The 19109-nt window shown below is 40.9% G+C and overlaps 1 protein-coding gene and 1 long non-coding RNA gene across 4 annotated transcripts in view; both read left to right on the top strand.

Annotated features, from left to right (window-relative positions):
• Window positions 1–19109, top strand: part of ZNF608 (zinc finger protein 608) — a gene marked incomplete at its 3' end in the record, with an annotated part of 130374 nt that overhangs the window by 12656 nt on the left and 98609 nt on the right. The window lies entirely within an intron of this gene.
• LOC309352280 lies at window positions 414–1796 on the top strand. Its single transcript, XR_014161228.1, has 2 exons — window positions 414–693; window positions 1344–1796. It is a non-coding gene; the product is annotated as an uncharacterized lncRNA (long non-coding RNA).

The following is a 19109-nucleotide window of genomic DNA, read 5'->3' on the forward strand; positions in this document are numbered from 1 at the left end:
ACGAGTGATCAGGGATGATGGGAATTGTAGTAAAAGCAACTGTAGGCCCAAGTTTGGGAAACCCTTCCCTAAACTATGGTTAAGTTACTGGGTCAGGGACTGACGCTCAAATTACACCATGGTTTATTAACCATGGTTTGGTTTAATCATTGATGTGGGACTGAGACCAGTGATTAAAGGCTCAGCTGAAATAGGAACACCCGGTTCATAGCTCATGCTATGAACTCATTGAGTTAACAGCTTTTTAATTGGAATCAAATTGGAATCAAATCTTCTGGGAAGTTGTGTTATACCTAGTCAGACCATCAAGCTCAGTATTGTCCACACACTGACAGGCATTTGCAGACAAAAGTGTTTCTCAGGTCTGTCTGAAGGTGTAATGGATTAAACTTGGGACTTTTTGCATACAAAGGATGTGCTCCACCACAAATTAGTCCACTGACTAATTCCCTGATTCCCTATTCACAGGATTGTTCAGGATCCTGGTTGCACACAAATATGCAGTGAAAGAATGTGGAGGTTGAGGGAAACTCTTTGGCGCCTCTTTGGAAAACCCCAGATGAATAATTCTGCTAGCATCTACCCTTCCTTTGCATCTGCATGTTTTGCTTTCTAATGCGCTCCTGTTCATGCTGCATGTGATCAAGCCAGCTGATCAAGATTTCCTTTCCTTTTAAAAGAATAGATCAAGATGTAAGATTGATCATGTTGTAATGTTCTGCTGTGATCCATTGGGCTAGGGATGGTGGGACACATTATCCAGATTGAGTTGTGGGGGGAACTGTGGAAACCGAATTTGAAATTCGCAGCATGTTATGCGCTGGAAGAAAATTTTATGGAAATGATCCATAGATGGTATCTGACATGAAGCAAATTGGGAAAAATGTATAAATCTGGTTATAGATAGGTAGCCGTGTTGGTCTGCCATAGTCAAAACAAAATAAAAAAAATAAATAAATAAACAAACAAAAAATAAAAAAATTCCTTCCAGTAGCACCTTAAAGACCAACTAAGTTAGTTCTAGGTATGAGCTTTCATGTGCATGCACACTTCTTCAGATACACTGAAGCATCTGAAGAAGTGTATCTGAAGAAGTGTGCATGCACACGAAAGCTCATAACTAGAACTAACTTAGTTGGTCTTTAAGGTGCTACTGGAAGGAATTTTTTTATTTTGTATAAATCTGAGTATCTGTTCGGAATGTGAAGAAGTTGAAGGTACATTTACCATATGTGGGGTGGACTTGTAGAGTGGCTAGGGATTGTTGGGAGATGGTAAAGAAAATGAGGTAAAGAAAATAATTAAAGTAACTTCCCAAAAAACCCTAGAAGCATTTCTTTTAGGGAAAATTGGGGTGGGTGTTCCCAAAAGGCAGATGAACTTACTCTTCTATGCCACAATGTCAGCAAGAGTAATACTATATATGCAGAAATGGCGAGATGAGGTGGTACCAACAAAAGAAGATTGGCAGTTAACATTGATGGAATGTGCCAAATTGGAAAATTTAACCATGAAAATTGGATATCAAGAAGAGGATTGGAAACTTTTCTTGGACCATCTAAAGAGCTATTGTAAACATGTAAAAACGCAAGTAGGGTTTGAATGAAGAACAGCAGTAAAACAAGCAGGAAGGATAGGGTATAGATTAATTAGAATATGCAGCAATATTAGAAAATATGGGGGAACTGTGGAGGGATGAAGGGGAAGTCAAACGATAAATGAATTTTAATTGGAAATATATATTGCGTATTTAATTTGTAAACTTCTGACATTTATAAATAAAATCTTTTTTAAAAGATCATGAAGTAACATTGGCAATAATGATGATAATGTTAAGCCGGGGTTTGATGACAACCTTCCCAATAGAATTAGTTTGCCTCAAGATGGGATCTGCTGTTCCCATCGCAGAGAAGATGCTCTGTGCCCTTGGAACTTGTACTGAAAACCAATTTGGTGAAAGAAGGAAAACACAGCCCTGCAGCCAGTAGAGCATTCTCTTCCCAAGAGCAACCAACCAAGGCCATTCATTGTAAAAAGACAGCAGCACATCTCAGCATTTCAGATTCAGAGAAATACTGGCAGCTTTTGCACGCAACTATATGCCAAGGTTTAATAAACCACACTGTGCACCAGCTGTGTGCTAGTGCACACAAACCCGATTTGCTCCACCACAGTTGCTTAAGCAAACCACCTTAGTGGTTATCTGGACCAGGATATCTGGACCAGGATCGTGGTCTGTTCCTCCCTACCAAGCGAGGATTGTTTACCAGACTTAACACAAGGTTTGCTGTTGGCCCACAAACAGCGTTTGAAATTCGCCAGGCACATTTCGCACCTGACTATCGACCACTTGTGATGAAGTGAAGGTGTCTGGGTGCCAGGATGACACCTGACATCACCACCATCTGGAGGTGCATGCTTGGAGATCCATGGATCTTACCAGTTTTCACACACTAATACCCCATCCTGTAGAATTCTAACACTTATATTTTATCTGCCCAATCGGAATGAATTTCTGGAACCAAATTGCTTTTTCACTGCAGCCTCAGCAGGAGCAGTCACCATTAAGAAAAAGTGGTTGGAATAGGCCAATATATGTAGACTATCCCTGGATCAAGTGACTTCTTTAAATTCTCAAAATTCTTAAGGTCGGAGTAGGCCAATATTTATATATGGACTGTTCCCAGATAAAGTGACTTTGCTTCTTTAAGTTCTGAAAGTTCTTAACCCAGCTCAAGGTTGTCATCTGATCTAGCCAGATGTTTTAACTGAGAATCAATCACAGTCGGTCCATCATTTGAAAAATAAGATTTTCGAGCCATATGGCCCCGAAATGGCAACTAGACATCATGTTTTGGTGATTGCAACCTTGGTTTAAGGAGCCATTTGGCACCTAGCTTTTATATCTGAGTTTCTAACACTGGTAACAAAGCCCAAAGTTCCTTCAGTATAAATGTAGCTGGGATTTTGTGCCTCATAGTCTATAATTTTGAACATCCTTACAGTGTCCCATCCGACATTTTGCTGCCAACTTATTCAGTTTGGAGAGATGATCCTACCATCTTGACTACTTTGGAGTTTAACACAAAAGTGGTTTCACTGCAAGCTTGTCCTTGATTCTAGATAATTTTTAATAGTTAAGTCGTTTGGCCAGCTTTATCGGTAAATGTTGGACTGTGTTTATAATGCATCATATTGTGTCATTTTTGATAGAAGAAATGAGACATTGGTTCTCATGCTATTTCCTTCTCCCTATCACTTTCAGGTAGGTGCAAATTGCATTTAAAACAGACAAACTATAATTTGGCCTAAAACAATATGGTTTGTCCACTTTGAATGTATTGACAAATTATGGTTTGCTGTTAACTGCAGAAGCGAGAGGGAAAAGCAGGCGAGGACAGGTCATCCCCAAAGTCCTAAACTATGGTTTGACGTTACTCTGTGGATCTCCTGCGCAGTGGATTTTCAGTCAAGGCAATTGAAATCAGCGACTGGAAACTTCAAGTGGAGAAGTTTTCCATTTCCACTTCAGTTGTTTTCTAAATGAAAGTGCAAACCAATTAGTTGATGCAACCATTAAAAGACATTGATTTACAACTTGCAAAGTCAACTTTATCTCATTGTGTTTAATACATGGGTCATAAAATCAGTAATGAGAGCATACAAGTCTAATCTTTAACTTGTTTGTTTACATGCGGTGTTGTGTCAGGCTCAGAGCATTGGATTTGGACTAGAGAGGCTTTCAGATAAGTTTACGTAGAGTTGAAACAATAGTGACCTCTAGTTAGTTATTATCTTGGGAGCTTTTGTCAGGCAAATATTGGGACATTCCCAAACTCTGGTGCAAGGGCAAAATAAGAGGATGAAAAGAGCCTTTTTGCATTAGATGAAAAGTTCCTTTAGTTCGGTATTCTGTTCCCCACAATGACCAGTTTGGTGCCTCTGGGACATCTTTTATTTATATATTTCCCACCCATCTGGCTGGGTTTCCCCAGCCACTCTGGGCGGCTTCCAAAATAAGATAAAAAATACATTAAAATATCAGTCATAAAAAACTTCCCCAAATAGGGCTGCCTTCAGATGTCTTCTAAACGTCAGATAGTTGTTTATTTCTTTGACATCTGATGGAAGGGCATTCCACAGGGCGGGCGCCACTACCGAGAAGGCCCTCTGCCTGCTTCCTTGTAACCACAATTCTCGCAGAGAGGGAACCGCCAGAAGGCCCTCGGAGCTGGACCTCAATGTCTGGGCTGAACGATGGGGGTGGAGACACTTCTTCAGGTATACTGGGCCAAGGCCATTCAGGGCTTTAAAGGTCCGCACCAAAACTTTGAATTGTGCTCAGAAACGTACTGGGAGCCAATGAAGGTATTTCAGGACCAGTGCTATATGGTCTTAGTGGCCACTCAAGACTCACCAGTCTCGCTGCCACATTCTGGATTAATTGTAGTTTCCGGGTCACCTTCAATGTGGAGGTGGAGCTTAGCGCACTCATCCCTGCTTGCATGCAAGGTTTACACACCAGTAGTGCGCCTAAATAGGACTTCGTTTGCCTAGAAACTACCAGCCCCAGTTTATGGAAAGTTATGGAACCTAGATTTCAAATATGAATGATCTTAGATACTTGTATAGGGAGAGCCAATAATAATTCTGTCATTTCTGTAAGGAGCAATACTTTTGCAATATACAGTGGTACCTTCGTTTACAGCCATAATCCGTTCTGGAGGTCTGTTTGTAAACCAAAACAGGTTGTAACACAAGGCACGCTTTAGCCAATGAGGCCTTCCCCCCAAAAATGTAATCCAAAAAAATTTGGGTTGTAATCCAAAAAAGGGTTGCAAACTGGGACACGCACTTCCGGGTTTGACATGTTTGTAATCCAAAACGTATGCAAACCAAGACATATGCAAACCAAGGTACCACTGTATACAGAACTCATAATGTTAAACATGGGCCTGAAAAGACTTAAATGAAGACATTTGAGGGTTTGGGTTGCGGTAGCAGGAGTGTGACACCCAACTTTGCTTCTTTTAATCATGTTCAGGTGTGTTAGTATTGGAGAGTTGAACTGATGCCTGAGATAAATAGGATAAAGGCTAGTGAACTCAATCCTGATCAGCCTGAGCTTCTGTTGGCAGGTGATTTGTGTGATTTAGAAGATGATGTGCATCATTTTTTTGCTTGAGGCTGCTCTCTCCCCTTTAAAATCCTGTTCAAGTCCTAGGGACAATATTAGATTCGGGCCAACCTATGGAGCCCATGGTGACATGAAGCACCTTGCAGTCGCTTATGTTGTTGTGTTAGCTGTAGTATCTCCTAGACCGGGCATGTCCAGCTTCCAAGAGACTGTGATCTACTCTCAGTATAAAAATACTTGCAGTGATCTACCCATTGGATTGACCAAGTTGTTGAGCTTTTTTTTTGGGGGGGGGAGGAACAGGATCTCGTGACTGACCATGGACACCCCACGATTGACCATTAGTTCACGATTGACCGCTTGGACATCCCTGTTCTAGACAGAAAGATAATCTTTCTAGTAGCACCATGTTTGGAATTTTGTGCTGTCTTGCGTGTGGAAATACACTTGAAGATGGTCTGGAAGCTACATTTAGCACAGAAAATGACAGCAAGGTTACTAACTGAGACCAAATGCATCTCGCCAGTCAGAAATTTCTGTACTTTCTGTTTCAATGCCCATTTCAAGATTCTGCTTTTAACTTTTGAAGCCCTAAAAGGCTTCGGAGCATCAAGGACTACCTCTGACTATACACATCTCTCTGGGTAATAATAGGATCCTCCTCAGAGGTAATTCTATGGGACTCTGTGTCATCTAAGTTAGGCAAGGTGGAATAGGGTCTTTTCTAGACATCTGTTTTTGGAATTTAGTCATTGAGGAAACTTGTTGACTTTAGGTTTCTAGAAATATGTGTATATCCAGCTTTTCGAAAGTTATTCTGTCGTTGCTTTCTGTTATGGTGCAATATTACTATTAGTAGTATTTTAAATGTAAACAACTTACGGAGGTTATATAGCTTATATAGCCAGATGAGCGGGGTATAACTAATGAAATTAATAATAATAATAATAAGTATATAAATACATTGAATGCATGAGCAAAAATTGCAGACTAACTTCTCTGGTTGTATAAAAACTCTGCTTGGTTGCAAACTAATACATTGTAATGGCATATAATGAGAGTATTTCATGATGATTCTTTTGTGAATTTCTAAATGGAAACCTTGATTTTGAATCAGTGACTGAAACCGGTTTTCTCTCTCTCTCTCGGTGATTGAAACCGATTCCCTTGATTGAAATGAGCGCTCACTACATAAATTTATATTTTATTTAGCTTTATGCTCCTGTCCATTATTTGCACAGTGTTAGTTTAAAACAGATGCCAATCATAAGCCGTTATTATTTTGAATTAGATGCATCCTTTAATATAACTAATGGAAAACCAGTAGTTCTGTAATTCTACTTAAACATATAGGAAAGCCAGTTTAAATCAGCTCCTTTTTCTTTGCTGACTTGTTTTTCCTAATTGCTGGGCTTGGAAGAAAGCACTTTAGATTTGAATGCAGGGTTGTAAATCTATTCCTAGTGACTTGAAAGACATTTGGTTTGTAATTTTGAGTTGAAAGGCTATTCAGGAGGTGGGAGTTAGCACTTCTCTCCTGAATCCAAACCTATATTGAGTTTTACTTAAAATAGGTTTGTCAATGGAAGAGTGAAATTGTGTGTTGTCATGAAGCATAAAAGCTGACTTAGGAACAAAGGCTGTTCATACCATACCCATAATTCTGGTGCCTCTTGGTTGATTCCCATAACTAGAAGCCTCCCATCTCATGATGAGCTCCACATGGAGATGAGTTTTGGCAGTGGTCCAAGTGGCATTCAGACGGAGCGTTTGGCAAGCCTCGGAAATCAGGCATGCGGAGCTCATGTCAGCTTACGATATGCATCTGAAGTTAGACACGTCTTGCAACCTATTTTGACACGCAGCTGGCTGAGAGATGGCTTGAGAGAGAAGCCCTGTAGACAGGAAATACATGGTTCTGGGATTCCACGTTGAGCCTTCTAAATAAATGCGAGATGGATTTAATCCAGGAGTAGGTAATATGATGCGCTTCAGATGGTGTGGACTCAAAGATCCCTTTAGCCAGTGTGGTCACTGCTCAGGAATCATAACATTTTAGCGTTGGAAGAGACCACAAGGATCATTTGCTCTCTTGCCCAATGTGGGGCTCGTACCCATGATTCTGAGATCAAGAGTTTCAAGCTTTACCAACTGAGCTATCAGGCTGGATGTGAGCCTCTATCTCTGATGTAATCTGTTGGCCACACCTGATTGGCTCCTCTTGGTTGAATATGTGTCCTTGTATATAATCATCTCACATTTCCAGCATTTAACCAGTGTAAGCATTTAAGCATCGGTATGGCATAGTAGTTGTTGTGCAGCGCTAGGGCTGGGGAGATCTGAATTCAAATCCAACTCACTGGGTGACCTATAGCCAGTCTCTGTAGTTGTAGATAAGCAGGAGAACAACCATGTATGTAATTCTGAGTTCCTACAAGGAAGGATGCGATTAAAATAAAATAACAGGTGCCTCTAATTTTCACTAGTAGATTGACAGTAGCAATGAATAAAGGATATCTTGAACCAAGTCTTCTGTTTCTAAGGATAATGCTTTGCAAATCATTTTACTGCGTGCATTGGGGAGGATTGCAGGCAAATTTCTGAAAATGTACTCATCCTGGTTTTTTACCATCTATTCCCCCTGTTTTGTTCTCCGTATGAATGGTGTTTGCTTTAAAGATCCCTGCCAACTATGTATTCCTGCCTCCTGGGAATCTTCATTGTCAGCTAGTAACATGAAGGAAATGGTCCACAGGGACGCTTAAGCCTATTCCATATGAATTCAGCTTAAAGTAATGTATTTTAAAGGAGAATCTATTTATTTTGTTTTGCTTGGTAGTTTTAGAAAGCTGATATTTAAGTTGTAGAATTGGCTCTTGTTAAGCAGGAAGCAGATGGCATTGTGCCACAAAGTATAATTTTACTTAAAAAGAACTTTAAAGGTTTTGATGTTTTTCTTTTCCCTCTTATTTCCCCGATGGCTTCTTTTTATTGAAGGGTAACTTGAGGAGACCTGGTAGCAATTTTATTGCCTTCCCATGACAGCTTCAAATAATAGCATGGTCTTTGGTTGCCAGTCAATTTTATACCAGTCAGCTTGATTCTGTTTTTTATCATGTCGCAATAGACTATTAAAAAGTATGTGCTAGTACTGTAGTTTTCTTGAAGAATCTTACTGTATTTTTACGCTTCTGTTAGCAACAGAAGACTAAGCTCTTCAACTGGCCTTCTTTTGTCCCTTTGATTAAAGTAAACACATGGGTTTTTAAAAGACGAGTTTCCCCCTAGGTGGTTTTCTTAGAACATCTGGTGTCACTAGCAGTTCATGGTACATTTTGCATTTGTACATCCTCATATTAGTTATTGATTTCATCTCTCTTTTAAAAGAACCCTATTTTTAGTCACTTCTTAGAAACCACTTCTGTTTTCTCCAGCTACATTATGCAGCTATATCATGAGGAGGAAATGCCATGCCGCATCCCTAAGAATTTAATAAATTTGCTTTTTCCTTTACCTCAGTTTGTAGGAAAAGTAAAACATGCGCACACACAACCTATTTATAACCTCCTTTCAAAATATAGCTCTTTTGGATTTTATATCACCTTGGCTGATTTGCACGGGTGACTCATATTTAAAGCAATAATGTTTCGACAGGGAAGTTTGGGTTTTTAAGTTTTGTCTTCGATGTTTGTTGACATTCAGCTTGTCACAATACATGGATAATGCAATCAAATCCAGTAGCTTTATGGTAGTCTCTTAACAACATTACTTGTACGTCTATGAGGTTTATGTGTTCTATTTCTTTCCTTTTAAGATAAGAGAGAAACAAGTTTATCTCTTTGATGGAAGGAGCAAAAAGTAATCCAGGTTTGGCATCCTTCCTCTGGTGGGAGTGTTCCAAGGCTAGTCCTTCGGGACGTTTTGTTCTTTTTAAAATGCACACACAGAAAAGCTCCCATAGAATATATTGACGAATGGCTACTCCTTGCCCTTAATTACAGTTACTTGACGTACACTTGGACGAGGAATGTGATTCATATTTTTGGAAAGTGTAGTGTCAGCCGTAGATACCTTCTAAATTACGAAGGAGAAGACTCAAATCGTGGTGGTATTCTAATATAAAGCAATGGCCCGTCTTTCCAATTGAGCAGGGCTACTAGCCATGCATGGAAACAGGATAGACTTGCAGTGCGGATCTGGAATAACAAGACTGTTCTTTTAAGGAGAGCAGACCATATCCAATGTATGCAGGCTTGCATGCGTCTCCCTCTTCGTAGAAATCTGCATGAAGCACCCTATTCAGCATGGTGTATGTTAAGCGGGTATACTGCCCCTGTTGTTCTCTGGCTCAGAAGGCCTCCATCTTCTTTGTGTGGTCTCCTGCCAGTCTGGTTTTTTCAATTCAGTATTCTACTGAGACTGCTTTGTATAAACTCGGCAACGACCCTCTGTATCAGTCTTCACCAACAACCTGGAGTTCTCCAGATGTTTCGGACTACCAGCTCCCACCGACGTCAGCCAGCATGGGGGGGGGGGGCTGTGCATAATGCTTCCATGTAAAGGGATTTCTTTATTCAGCTGGGCAACTCAAGCTGTCTGCCCAACATAATTGAGCTCTGTATCCCAGTGTCCCTTTAGACTGCCAGGGTTGAATTGGCCCTGAAGGTGTTTGGAACACATTTGCCTTTGGATGACAATTGCTTCTATCTTGTGCCACCTCTGTGTCGCTTGACATTGTCCACATTAATCTTCATTTGTGAAAACCACTTATAGTCAGGAACTACAGTGGTACCTTGGTTCCCAAACTTAATCCGTTCCGGAAGTCTGCTCCCAAACCAAAACCAAAGTGTTCTAAAATTTCCCATAGAAAGTAATGCAAAATAGATTAATCTGTTCCAGACTTTTAAAAACAATCCCTAAAACATGCACGGATGATAGTCATTGTTTGGATGGGGGGCTTTTATCCATTTCTGCAGTCGTACAATTAATTAATCAGTAGCTGAACTGGGTTCCACACAGTCACAAAAACGAAGTCGCAAGCTTCAGTTACAAGTCACTCCCATAAAATGAAGAACAAGTCACAGTCAAAAAACCTGAAAAAGCCACACAAACAAAAACGCAAAAACAAAATAGCAAAAACAAAAGCTCCAAATATCACCTCTGTGTTGTGTGGGTGCTCAGGACTCAATAGCCGACAGACTCAACAGGAAGCCTCTGATTTGCAGCGGAAGACTCAATTTACAAACAGAACACACTCAACAAGAAGCAGAACATGTTCAGCTTCCAAGGCAAAGTTCACAAACCAGATCACCTACTTCCAGGTTTGCAGCATTCTGTTTCCAAGTTGTTTGTAAACTAAGCTGTTCTAAAACCAAGGTACCACTGTACTGACTGCCAGTGTTAGAAACTCGGATATATAAGCTAATCACTAAAGGGCACCTTAAACCTAAGTTACAGATGCCACAACAGTGTGCTTGGGTGCCATTTTCCCTCCAGTGGGGCTTCTTGTTGTTGTCAGTTTCATGTCTATACCGCTTTATATTTTAAAGAAAAAACATCGAGGCAGTTTTACAACACATCAGAACATCAGGTAAGACAATGCAGAATAAAACAAATTGAAGCTTTAATGGAAATATTTCAGATCCTTCTCTAAGTGACATTTTACTTTCCCCATATTTATTTACTTAATTTATATAGTTGCCCCATAGCAGAAGGACTCTAGGAAGCCAGTGTAGTGTAGTGGTTCAGAGTGAAGAACTAGGACCTGGGAGACCAGGGTTCATGTCCGCACTCAGTCATGAAACTCACAGGGTGACCTTGGTCCAGTCACAGCCTCTTAACCTATCTCGTGGTGGGAGGTAAATTCAGTAAATAAGGTCTTCTGTTTACCTGCTTAAGAAAGCTGGAGGGGCCAGCCAGATCTCCACGCAGTTGCAATTTGATCCATGCCAGTCTAAAAATGCGCTGGGTGCCTGGCTGATTTTGAACACTGTTGGCTACCAAGACTTCAACTTGTTGGGTCAGGCTCGGTATCCGGCTGGGGCCTCATATTCTCCACAGTCTGTGTTGTGTCTCCTTCATCTTTTATTTCTCAGTTAAAGGGATACAATTCATTTTTCCAGATTATATTTTGTCAAAGGAAGCATTGTAAACTTTGTGGCCTGCAGTCTCAGTTCCTGAAGGCAGCGTGCTTCGTAAACCTTATAACATTCATGCTCCTCCCCTGCAAAATAGAATTTACTTGCCTCGTTCCATGCTGATTGTTTGCTTTGAAACAAGCAGCTGGGGCTAAGTACTTTGTAGAAGTCATGTGTCTGTAGCTGGCATCATGCATCATCTAGTCACAGATGGCCTGTTTGGACTGTCTGTTACTAGCAACGTCCTTTTTTTTACCCTCTCTGGCAACATAACCTTGAGAAATATATACTGGTCATTTCCCTTGGTTTTCTATCTCTTTATAACCCTGAATGGTAGCTGTGGAAATAGTTCTAGAATAAACCTGCATGAGTAAATACTACTCACCATGAATAAAGGATGCAGAAAGGGCCTTAAATTAATAATTTGACTGATTATTACTCTAACAGATCAAGTTATGTGAGCTTTTTATATATGCAGCATAAATGGCTGCTTTGCATTTTTATACTTTCCTTCTCCGCCTCCGCTGAAAATAATAGTTTCATAGCTGTATGCTGTTATTGCTGAGATATGACTGAGGGAACTGCATTCAGTACAGTGAAGCACATTCATTTTCATCTAGTACCCGTTTATTGCCTTGAGCACTGTAAATCTGTCAGCTCTTCACGATTCTTTCACCTCTTTCTTCATTTGCTCCAGCTTCTAGTTTGACAATGTTCCCCTGAGGCAGAATTCTAATCTGCTTCCAATTAGTTGCAAAATGTGACTGAAATTTCCACATTACGACTGCTGTTTTACTTGCACGAACACATCTAGAAACAAATTAATGCTCTTGAATATTTATTTTCTGAGCCCTTGGATTTACTTTCAGGAGGGAAATTGCCAAATGTTTTCAAGCGATGTTTGAAGGGCTATAATTTTTTGGCTCACATTCGAATATTTACCACAGGTTTAAAATGGAAATGCTGTTTGACTTTAAAAATAATAATAATAAAAAAAATCCTATGAGTAAAATATTTTTGGCATCCTGAGGTTACTGAAAAGCTATTATGGATGGGGACATTTTATACACCCCCTTTTTTGCTGACCTGTTGGAAAAACATGCATCCTCTTTGCAGAAACATCTTTGCTCCTCTTAGACAACATGTATTCATATTCATTGTATGTTTTATATACAATGGTCGGAATCCAAAGCTCCATTTCCTGCTCAAGACCTGGTGCCCCCACAAAATTGCGTTTTTCTGGGTGGTATTCAATTCCATGTGTGATAATTTGCAGCAGAAAGAGGGAACTGGGAACCTCCTTCTTCATGCAAAATGGAAGTTTCTTAGGAATGCAAATGGAGCTCTAAGGATCTCAACAAATGTGTTCATTACATGTGTTTTTATGAGGCATTAACAATTTCCCATATTGAACCATCGTGCAAGGGAGAGAAACTATGACTTTTATTACTATGTTGATATCAAATCTATCCACAACTTTGTGGATAGTTGATGCTGTGCTGTGTAGAATCCGAGACCTGGAGGTTCAGTGAGCTGGGATTCAGTATCCCTTTTCCTGTAGAATATGCATGAAGGGGGGGAAAACCATGGTGTACAGTTCCGTAAAGTTTTCCCCGTACAACTACTATAATGGCAGTAAGATGGTAGAGTGTTACTGTTACCGTGTTTATTTCCTTATTGGCTCTTATAGCTTACAAATGAGACCTTAAGCAACATGGCTATTACGGAGGCGTGCCATATATACTGTAATACTGTATTCATTTTAAGTGGATACACTGTGATACAAAAACTTGGATTCATTGCAGCATTATATATATATGGGAAGTAACTATTAGTAAGATGTTTAGCAGCTTGCAAACAGTTGGCTCTGATTGGAGCGACAAGTTTGTGGGAACTGCAGGGTTCTACTGCTTAGAGACAGAAGATTGCATTTTTCCTGCATTGTATTAAAACAAGTAGCTTATCTGGAGAGATGTGCATTTAAATATACAGTGGCTAAATTTAAGGGGTGTAAATTTTTCATACAGCTCTGCGAGTTGGCAGATTGATGCCAGCAGCTGTAATAGGCTTTAAATAGGCTTGCAGAATTTCATTGAAAGTAAATGGTTGAAGTTGATATTGTTAAGTACCTGTCATTTATAAATGAGATTTCCACCTGTACGTTTAGCTATTGGAGTGTCATCAATAATTCTATTATTTATAGACTGGGGGAAAGAATTCCAAAAACAGGAAAAAAACAACAACCTAGACTGACATGGTAGTTGGTATTGCAGTACTTTCCCGCCAGAATACTTAAATTCATGCAGTTGGTGGCTATGGAGACAGTCTTAGCTTCTGGGAAAGCATTTAAGATCACATTCAAAAGTGATCTTGTGAAAACAGAAGATATATTATAAGAAACAAACCAACAGGTGTTTGTTCACTAAACTGTACAGTGTTTTCATTAAATGTATATCACTTTTTTAAGGGAAGCTTGAGTTTGTTGCTAAGCTGTCCAGCAATGTGGAGTGTTAAGTTAAATTGAAAAGTTTTTAAGGTTCTCATTAAGTTCCTATCCAGGTTTTAAAATGCTTTGTGATTTTGTGGTAGCAAAGTCTGTGGCAGCAACCGGATATGCTGCTATTATATAGTACTAGAGTGTTCACAAATACATGAGTTAGCCACTGAAGGAATGACATTGTCAACAAAGAACATTTATATAAACAGCCAAGCTTTTTCCAAGGAAGTAAGGGGTGAGTTCAGCTTTGAATTTAATTTCCCACAGGACCAAAGGACTTGGAGGTATTATACCGACATTGATGTATTATATTCAGTTATTCTATATTTTCTCCACAGCCCTCCTAACAAAGAGGCAAGGATAGTGCACATCACTTTTTAAAAGCCCTGTGAGGCTTTGCTAGACAGACAACCACAGTTAGTGGCTGACCCAAACAGCAGCAAGTGGAGTTTCATTGCTAACTGTAGATTTTCAGCCAGGTCTTCCTGGCTCCAGGAGCTCAGCTCTATCGGTTAAGAGCAGGGGTAGGCAGGGGCTGGATGCGGCCCAATCACCTTCTCAATCTGGCCCACGGACGCTGCGGGAATCAGCATGTTTTTCCATGAGTAGAATGTGTGCTTTTATTTAAAATGCATCTCTGGGTTATTTGTGGGGCCTGCCTGGTGTTTTTACGTGAGTAGAATGTGTGCCTTTATTTAAAACGCATCTCTGGGTTATTTGTGGGGCATAGGAATTGGTTCATTCCCACCCCCCTCAAAAAAAAAAGAGATAGTCCGGTCCATCACATGGTCTGAGGGACGGTGGACCGGCCCACAGCTGAAAAAGGTTGCTGACCCCTGGTTAAGAGCATGGTGGTGATAACGCCAAGGTTGCAGGTTTGATCCCCATATGGGTCAGCTGCATATGCAAGGATTTGGCCTAGACGATCTTTAGGGTCTCTTCCACTCTATGATTCTATTTTTTTTTTTAAATATTTTTTTTAAATTTTCAAATACATAATACAAGATCCCTACACCAAAAAGTCAAAACAAATACACCAAGAAACCATATAGAAAGAAAGAAGAAGAAAAAAGAAAAAAGAAAAAAATAGAAAAATATAACCAACCATTCAGTGTAACTTTCCTTATATAACTAACTGGACTTCCTCACATCTCCTTACCCTGCATTATTTATAATCAGAATGTCAGCAAATTATTACCTTGTTTCATACCTTATTTTGTACTTTCTAAATGTTATACTTCTAAATTTAAAATAGTTTTTATCAATTGCTCGTACCTTAGAGTTAAACATAGTGTTACCTTAAATTTCAACCTTTTCTTACTTATAACTTAATTTTCTATTTTACAAAGCCTATTTGCTGGAGCTGGTATTTTCTAAGTCGTGCAAGTACTTAGCATTCATACAACTTATAATATTTTTGTAGATAATCCTTAAACTTCTTCCAGTCCTCTTCCATTGTTTCTTCTCCCAAGTCTCGGATTCTGCCAGTCATTTCAGCCAATTCCATATAGTCTATCAATTGCGTCTGCCACTCTTCCAGTGTGGGCGAGTCTTGTGTCTTCCAGTACTTTGCGATGAGTATTCTTGCTGCTGTTGTCGCATACATAAAGAAGCTTCTGTCCTTCTTTAACACTTTCTGGCCGACAATGCCCAAGAGGAAGGCCTCCGGTTTCTTAACAAAGGTATATTTAAATACCTTTTTTAGTTCATTATAGATCATTTCCCAGAAGGCTCTTCCACTCTATGATTCTAAGTCTAGTAGCCTTGGCATTATGCCACACTGGAGATTGAGCTCTGGAAAGCTGGAAGGGGCTGCAGGAAGCAGAGTTTTTTCAGGGCAGGGAAGGGAGTGTCAGAGCCAGAACGGGAAAGGACAAGGCAGAATCAAGACACAGGAGCTTGAGGGAAGAGTAGGTAGAGCTAGGTTGTCCAGATGCAAAAGAGGACTGGGCTTTTGCACCTTTAATGGTTGTTTTGAAGAGGGAATTTCAGGAGGCAGAGCTGGCATGACAGACCTGCTGACATTCTTGCTATTGCTAAAGGAGCAGAGGTCCTCTTTTGCAACAGGCCAGCCTATGTAGAAAAGAGGGCTGGGTGGGTGTTTATTGTGAAAGACAAAAGAGCTTAAGGAAACGATGGGACCAAGAAAGCAGAGATTTGAAAAGACAATGAAGGCATCACCAGCTAAGTTTTATTCCCAAGTACATCCATTGAAACGAATGCACATGTCTTCATTGGGCCAATAAATTTAAATAGGTCTATTTTGAGTCAGACTTAGTTGACTCCCATCCCATGAAAACAGGGAGGGGAGAGGGATAGAAGAAGGGGCATCATGGTCTTTATGTGGGTGGCGCTGTGGTCTAAACCACTGAGCCTAGGGCTTGCTGATCGGAAGGTCGGCAGTTCGAATCCCCTCAATGGGGTGAGCTCCTGTTGCTCAGTCCCAGCTCCTGCCAACCTAGCAGTTCGAAAGCGCGTCAAAGTGCAAGTAGATAAATAGGTACCACTCCAGCGGGAAGGTAAACGGCGTTTCCGGGCGCTGCTCTGGTTTTGCCAGAAGCAGCTTAGTCATGCTAAGTCATGCTATGACCCAGAAAAACTGTCTGCAGACAAATGCCGGGTCAGAGGTCAGGGGTCCTTTTACCTTTACCTTTAAATGAGATATGGAAGCTCAAGGACTGTGTGCCTATGAGCCATGGACAATAGGGCTGACACTGGCAGATCTCAATTCTGACCGAGATCCTTGTTTTAAAGCCTCACAGAGTGACTAAAAGCTAGTTGGCATGGCCTTCCCCATTGTTAAAATACCTGGTTAAATCATCCCTTTTATGATACTTGGCAAGGTGACGCCTCGCCCATATCTTCATTGTAAACTTCCAGAGGGTGGTGATGCCTAAGAGCGACTCTTCCCACAAATGGGCTGCACTGATCCCCTGAAGCCTGTAGGTTAAAAAAAAAAGGTAAAGGACCCCTGGACAGTTAAGTCCAGTCAAAGGCGGCTATGGGGTTGTGGTGCTCATCTTGCCTTTCAGGCCGAGGGAGCTGGCGTTTGTCCACAGACAGCTTCCCGGGCCATGTGGCCAGCAGGACTAAACCGCTTCTGTTGCAATGGGATACCGTGACGGAAGCCAGAGCGCATGGAAACACTGTTTACCTTCCTGTTATCTATTTATCTACTTGCACTGGTGTGCTTTCGAACTGCTAGGTGGGCAGGAGCTGGGACAGAGCAACGGGAGCTCAGCCCGTCGCAGGGATTCGAACCACCAACCTTCCAGTTGGCTCAGTGGTTTAGACCACAGCGCCACCCGCGTCCCCCACCTAAAGCCTCTTTATTCCCATGGGCTGGGGGACTGGGATGAAGTATCCTGGAAGAGGACATGGCTGAAGGCCTGAATAAGAGCACTCCACACTGGTTTTAAAATACAAACACACATTATCTCCCCCTCTCTCTCATCTAGCCAGGGGCAATACTTGTAGAGCAATAAGCTGTATCCCTTACGGAATGTAGAACTACAGCTGGGAACTGAAGAACAGCCCAACTTGTTCTTTATCCCCAAGGGAGTGCTTATATTTCTCAAATTGAGAAATGTCACATGGCAAGCTTCTTTCAAAACGGGGGGGGGGGGGGGGGTTCGTTTCCAAAGCAGTTTGAAGGGGGAAAGCACAAACAACCCCATGCCTCTCTCCTAAAGCAGCCCTAAACAAGGTGTCACAGTTTGAGTTTTACCAAGTGCCCTTAACCAGCTGAGCAGCAAATCAACATTATTGCTGTTTTTTTCTGCCAGGACTCCATATGAACAGCCCAGAAGCTTCATGCGCTGAGCTGAATCCATAAACCTAGTATTTTGGGCCATCGTTTTGCATGCTTTAAATTTACTTTAGAGCAGGAGTAAGCAAACTGGGCCCTCCAGCTGTTTTGGGACTACAACTCCCATCATCCCTAGCTAACAGGACCAGTGGTCAGGGATGATGGGAGTTGTAGTCCCAAAACAGCTGGAGGGCCAAGTTTGCCTATGCCTGCTTTAGAGTATAGAGTACTGTACACACACACACACATATTAAAAAACAAAACATTCAACAGAAGCCATGCGGGTTCTAAGAGGCATAAAATGCTTTTGGTGATGCCTCATAGTTTTTATAAACTCTCCACGAGCTTATTGCTTTTAAACATCACGGGCACTAAATAATAGAAGAACCTATGAGCCTGTACATTGGATTGCAGCCAAGCAGGCGGAGAAAAGTGGGGGGGAGGGAGAAAAGGAAAAGATGAATGGTTTAATTGTAGAGCAAATCATTTGTTTACAGATTAAGACCTATTTGGTAGCCAAATTCAATGGACAAGGAGGCGAAATATAGGACTCTGAGGTACAGGAAATTAATGTCTAGCTTTATATTTTGTGACCACGTGCTGTTGTTTTTTTGATTTTTTTGCTTTCTTTACCCCCTCCTGAAGCGGAGTAGCCGAGGGGAGAGAAAAGTGAATTGTTTAATAGCGAGGACTGCTGAGCAAAGTGCATATTTGAGAAAGCAACAAAAGCGGGGGGGGGGGGGGAATGTTCACATTTTTTTTAAAAAACAACAACCAGCTTTTGCTTCCTGACAGGAGCCTGACAACTCAGGGGCACCAGTTGTTGGCAAATGGAGTTTGCCTCCTTTGTTGGCTTGAATTTAAAAAGAGGAGAGAGAGAATACTTCTGTTAACCTGAACAAACATAATGCGTTCACTCAAACTTGTCTCTCTGAAATGCAATTTGGCTTGCCTGCAAAACCTTCTCCCTCTTTCCCCTTAGCTCCACCTCCCAACAAAGGAAGGAGGAAACTGCATAAATTGACTTTTGTTCCACTAGCCTAGCTAATTAGCGGCGCGGAAGAGCTCCGAAGCATATACATTAAAAAACCCTGTAAGCCAGTCCCTTTTCAACAGGATTTTATTGCTGTCAGTGTTGTATTTTTGGAGCAGTATTTTCAGAAATGCTCCTGGAAATAGACTTAACTTTGATTTATCATTGAGCGAGTTCTTTATTTTATTTTATTTTTTTGCAAGGACATTCAACAGAGCCTTTGCCCTACAAGGAAGCTGTCCCCTTGAATTGTGAATACTGTATATATTGTGGGCTGATTGCTGGTTGGATATGTCACTTAGATAATATTGACTTGTAAATAGATAACTGCCATTTATCTCTGGGCAATTACAGCTTTCCACTGGCTTTATCTCGACAGGTGTTTGAGCCCTGTCTTTGTGGGGTTTTTTTCCTTTTCCGTTTTTAAAACCTCCTGATACTATAACAAATGGAAGCCATTGGAACAAATGAAATTATAGGCATCTTTTTTTCCTATT

This window comes from Podarcis erhardii (genome assembly GCF_964252035.2).
Source record: "Podarcis erhardii genome assembly, chromosome: 11".
NCBI classification, from domain to species: domain Eukaryota; kingdom Metazoa; phylum Chordata; class Lepidosauria; order Squamata; family Lacertidae; genus Podarcis; species Podarcis erhardii.